A 6,468-nucleotide genomic window follows, 5' to 3' on the forward strand; every position below is an offset into this window, starting at 1 on the left:
GTGTGTGTGTGTGTGTGGTGGTGTTGTGGGGTGGTGGGTGGGGTTTTGTGTTGCTGTGTGTGTGTGTGTGTTGTGTGGGGGTGTGTATGTGTGTGTGTGTGGTGTGTGTGTGTTGTATGTGTGTGTGTTGTGTGTGTGTGTGTGTGTGTGTTTACATTTACATAAAATATGTATCTGTGTACACACACACCCCACGCACACACAACACACACACACACACACACACACACACACACACACACACACACATACACCACACACAAATAAAAAACCACACACAAACACACACACAACACACACACCACACAACACACACACACACCACAACACACACCACACATATATATATATATATATAATATATTATATATATATATATATTCATATATTTTTATATATTTACATATATGAACATTGAGAATTATATGTATGTATTATGTATTATATATATTTTAATATATATATATATATATATTATAAATAATATATATGTAAATAGACACACAGCACAAACACCACTCATATATGTGTGTGGTGTGTGTGTGTGTGTGTGTTTTGTGTTTGTGTGTGTGTGTGTGTGGTGTGTGTGTGTGTATGTATATATATGTATATGTATTATGATATATTATAAAATATATTATATATATATATAGATAGATAGATAGATAGATAGATAGATAGATAGATAGATAGATAGATAGATAGATATACGGATATATGGATATAGGTACACACACACACACGCACACGCACACACACGCGTACGCGCATGTATGTATACACTTACGCAAAGTTTACAGAACGAATAATCTTGAAATGTACACACATGCACACACACACATATACGCCACAGGATTCGAACATTCTTCTCAAGAAAAAAGACTGAATTAAGCTCGACAGATTACGGTTTATCTGCTAAAGCTTCGAATATAGGAACATTATCCCAGGTGTGTGTATATATGCAATAAACCCCACACACACACACCACACACACACACAACACACCACACACACACACATAATATATAAAATATTATAAAATTAATATATATATATTAAATATCTATATATATATATTTATATTGCAATATACATACACCTGGGATTCTGTTCCTATAAATATATGTGTGTATATATGTATATATAATATATATATTAATATATAAAATATAATATATATATATAATATATATATATATTTTTATATATATTATTATATATATATAATAAAACATATATATAATATACATATATATATATATATATTATATATATATATAAAATATATATATATATATATTCAGAAGTTTTAGCAGATAACCTGTAATCTATCGAGCATAATTCAGTCTTTTTTACTTGAGAAGAATGTGTGTGTGTGTGTTTTGTGTGTTTGTATGTATGTGTATGTGTGCAGGGTTTTGTGTAACATTTCAAGATTATTCGTTCTGAAAAACTTTGCTTAAGTGTATAATACATGTGTGTGTGTGTTGTGTGTATACATTTATATCTATATATACATACCTATCTATTTTTATAATAAACATACTATTCCTTTTTCCTCTCTCTTTCTTCCTTCTCTCTCTTTATCTTCTCTCTCTCTCTCTCTCTCTCTCCTCTCTCTCCTCTCTTTTTTCTTTTTTTTCCTCTCTCTCTCTCCCCTTCTCTCTCTCTCTCTCTCTCTTTCTTCTTCTCTCTCTCTCTAGGCTAGTACAGTGGGAACGTGTGGGGCCTCTCATCCGAGGGTCGGCGGTTCGCGCCCCGCCCAGGCGCGAGAAGTGCAACTGTCGCCTGGAGGTTACTGCAGTGGCTGGGCCCCACGGCGGGTAAGGACTGGGTTTCAGACGAGTCAGCATCAGCTGATACATGTGAGCGGTCGGCATTAGTCGACACAGGCCGGGCTCTCCTTCATGGCATGGGCCCGGGCGAGGCTAAGCTTCGCATATCGGACTTATCCTTCTCTCTCTCTCTCCTCTCTTCTCTCTCTCCCCTCTCTCTCTCTAAAATATATATATTATATATATATATATATATATTATTATATATATATAATATATATATGCTGCCTTGTATCGTGTAGTCAGACCGTATATGGTCAAAGGTTTTGGAGTTCACCCTATACAAAATAACTGCTGCCTTCTAGTTCAGTCCGTGTATGGTCAATAACCATGGGAGTTCACTCTATACCTTTGGACATCTATGAGATGAAAAGGTGTCGTAGACACTCGAAGGTTAGTCATCCCCCACGCAAAACACCACGAGGGCAAAGCGGATGCCATTCGAACGGGCAAAAATAAGCAAGCTGGGACGAGATATCAAAAATAGAATAACATTACCGAGGATTTCGAGCGGACTCCCACAAAAAGAATGGTCAACAGGAACAAGATGCAGATACAAAAAAGAGAGGCACACCATGACGCCAAAGCGTTGAAAACATCTCATGACTAAGGGGAACGCCACATAAGGGGGACTAACAAAAAGCAAAAAAAAAGGGCATGAGTGCAAAAACAACAAATAGTTTTTAAGTGATCGCAATATATATCATAGCAGCCTACCAGTCTAGGAACAAGAAATGAGCTCGGGTGGCAGTTAGAAAAAAAGAAAAAAAGGGATTAAATACGTGTTAAAAATGTGTTAGGTATAGAAAAGCCTGATGTGGGTATCTTTCCCAACTATAAGAAAAAATTAAGTGATAACCAGAAAGGGTTTGACCGGATGAGCTCCATATCGAAAATTTAAACACGTTTGGTGTCGGATGTGGATTAGGTTTCGGAGTAAAAGGGCCCCGTAGCCATGTTCATCTCGGTTAAGTCAGTTTGAAGTAGTTTAGTGCACCATCGTGATGGAACATAGTGGACAGGAATTAGCAATGGAAGACAATAAACATGGGAGTGCTATTCTGGAACATAGGATTAGGAAGAAAAAATTAAGATTTTTATGAACATGAAATGAAAAAAAACTTGATTATCAAAAAATTTAAAATAATGTTGTGGTAATATTGTGTTAATAGTTTATAAATGTATTAGACATCAAAGTCATTTTATCAATATTATGTTAGATATATCTTTCTTTTTTAACAGTTAATGAGAATAGATAGGTTAATTTATAAGTGTAATTAAATAATTTCATGTTTTCTACGATTGATAGCTCAGCTGAAGTGCGTAGACAGTGACGAGTCTTGTCATTTCCCGACGGAGCGAAAGATGATTTTTTTGTCCCAAGTATTTGCTTTTGTCGTGATTATTTTTTCTTGCTTGATGTGTGATTTATATATTTACATGGAAATACAAACTTAATTTGTGTTTGTTTTAATTAAAAACCCATTTGTTTTTCTTATGATTATTTTTCTTTTAGCATAATATTAATGCACTGAGCATGTTTTTAATAATTTAACTATTTGCTTTTCTGTCATGATTATTTTGTGTAATATCTATTTATTATAAACTGAGATACTGAATAATTCATTACTTTTATAATAATTGCTATTTTGTTTTATACCATTTGACAGTTTTGCATATTGCTGACTTTGTTTGCATCAACATTTCATGATTGATAATAATATAAAACAATGAATACATAACTTTCTAGTCATATTTAAAGTGTTTAAAACAAATAAAAACGTCTTATCTATTTTGTTTTACGTAAAGTTTGGTATTGTAATTTTATTATATTGCATTGGGTAATATTCAGTTAATAAATGTATTGATTTTTTACAAAGATTTAACTCAAACCTTAAATTGCACTAATTAATATTAATATTGTCAGTATTGAAATGATTGGTTTAATTGATTATTAAACAAATGAGAAACATTTAAAACAAATATTAATCTAAAAATAACAAGTTTGATACTGAAGAATATTAATAAAAAAGTTGTAGAATAGGGGGCCAACAAACAAAGGCCTCAGGACTCAACCCTGAGGAAAAATCCATAGCCGGAGTTCCTAAGGCAGGTTCTTCGTTGTTTACGTTGTTTTGGGGCCTCGGTCTTTATCGTTCCATTGAAACCATCAGCTGCGTGGAAAGAGGGGGCCTGCTGCATAGGCAACATCTTGTTCCTCACATTCTTTCGCCCAGGCATTGACTTCTCCTTCTATCTGTGAAGGCGAGTTGTTTTACATCACTGGAAGAGGGACACTCCAGCAACACTGCACAGCCTGACACAACAGGGAGAGTGGCAGTTACTAGTTATTAATGCAATTGCGTAAAGCGTAGCGCCAGGGCCATCCTCACATTCTTTCGCCTAGCTAGGACAGAGTTAATAGTGCCCAAAATCGACATCGACTGATGGTGGCCGTTCTATATTATGTGTGTGTATTTGTGTGTGTGTATGGAGGATCATTAACAGATGCTACCCGGGGACCTCACCTCGCTCCCCCACATTTCCTGCAGCTGCCCAACATTCCTGCTGCTGGTACCCCACACCACGTATCCAGTGGACGCTTACGCTTGGTACCCGAGGATGACCCAGTCTTTGTAGTTCGCTCGCAGCGTTCACCGTCCACAAACCACCAGCCTCTGGGTGGTGGCAGGACCACGCGACCCCTCGTAAGCTTTACCCAAGACAAAGTAGTGTGTGTGGTGGTTTTTGAGTTATAAGTACGTTTACTACTTATTGCTATTCACCAACGTCTTTTACAGTCTTTTGGCTTGCAACTCGACATACTCTCCCAAGTCCGCTCAACCAAGCTTCCACGATAAGACCATGTCTTCAAAACCACGTGAGTACATGTTTTGAAGCTTCTTTATTTTTTTCCTCCCCTTTTTCCCATGTGTTAAGCTGTATGTGCAGTCACTCTCACTTTGGTTTATTTGGTAAAGTGCTAAGTTTTCAGGAAATGGCAAGTTCTCACACTATTCTTCTGAAACCTTATATTACATTACTGTGTTATCACGGTAGTGGTCAACAAATATGAATATCACTCATTAATAGAGTATTCAATTAATTTCTCACATTTTTAGAAATTTAATTGTTTCAACTACAACAAATATACCACGTTCGTGATTATCGGAATCATGTCTTTATCTCGTTCCTCCCTTGCCCCCACCTGACCTCACTTTCTCTTCCTTTCCATTCTATCGGGGCTGGAACAGAGCTTGTAACACGATTTTATATAAATTATTATTTTGAGTATAGTGTTAGTTTTCTTCCCCATATCATAGTTCACAGGGATACCTGATATAACCCGGGGGTTTCGTAAATCGCCTAAAAGATCATGCTCCTACAATACAATAGTAGGTACAAGTTTGGTTTGGATTCCCTTTGATACCCAAAGGATATTCTTTGGGGTGACTTTCTGTCTGCTTGGTTTTGCTCACATGTGTCAGCTGTGCTGCTTGGCAGAACCGAATCCTTGCCCGCCGTGGGCCCCGCCCCCAGCAGTAACCTCCGGGCGACAATCGCAACTTTTCGCGCCTGGGGGGGGGCCCGAACTGCCGCCCCTCGGATGAAATGGCCGACACGTTACCACTGTACTAGCCGGAGGCTAGTAAAATACAAGTAAATACATGTAAATATGATCGGCAGCTTTCGAGTCAGTGACCCACAGTTACAGCCACTAATTAATGTAGGACTAGGGTTTAAGCTAAGAATCGTTATTTGCTCATTAATCACGCCCTTCTCACCTTCTAGAAGTCGCTTGCATGTTTGGGGTAAATTCCAAACTATTATGTGATTCGTGATAGTTATATACTTGTAGGGAATGTCATGAATTCCCATCACAGTTACGCAGAGTGGAGCAGGTTATTTATGGAGTTTTCCTGGTTCAATTCAGTTCATTCATATGGCATATGGCCTTGTCATTTCAGAATTTCTGACCCCGAGAGGATTTGCTTGCGAGAAAGCTTGCAAATATTTTTTTCATGTCACCATTCATTATTGCATACCTTCCATCACATATCATTAAATGTTGAATTCAGTGTGGTAGTTGAAATAATTTTGCATCAATATCATTGTTATTTTATCACACTATTGTTATATTGAACATTAATCTTCGTGTTTGTTATACATTTCCACTCTGTATGAGCTCACTCTCACTTTCATTCTCATTCATGGTCACTGTCACTCACATACACACTCACTCACTCATCCGCACAGAACTAGACACAAACCTTTGCATTAATAGGGTTTGTTGCTGTCGTAGTTGCAGGCATAAAGATTTATGATGTATCTCTTTTTCCTGCGATTCTGCCAGTTGTGATGAGTGACTAGTACACGATGATCTCTTCTCTTCTATATAAATTTCTTCTTTGTGTGATGACAACTGGTTCAAGTAAATCCTTGTAGATTGCCGTTATCGTTTACCTTATCTACTCTCATATCTATCAGGGACGATTGGTAGTTCAAGCTAGGCCATGCGTTTTGCTACTGATGTCTCCCTCCCCTATTTTCTCTTTTATTCTTTGTGACAGTAAAACACAAAAACAAAACAAAGACGAGAATAAATTAAAATCAAACATTTAAAACTGCAAAT

General features: G+C 36.9%; 1 pseudogene; it reads left to right on the forward strand.

Annotated features, from left to right (window-relative positions):
• Window positions 1–93: 93 nt before the first annotated feature.
• LOC119599473 lies at window positions 94–263 on the forward strand (annotated as a pseudogene).
• The last annotated feature ends 6,205 nt before the right edge of the window (window positions 264–6,468 follow it).

Source organism: Penaeus monodon, chromosome 42 (assembly GCF_015228065.2).
Source record: "Penaeus monodon isolate SGIC_2016 chromosome 42, NSTDA_Pmon_1, whole genome shotgun sequence".
NCBI lineage: Eukaryota > Metazoa > Arthropoda > Malacostraca > Decapoda > Penaeidae > Penaeus > Penaeus monodon.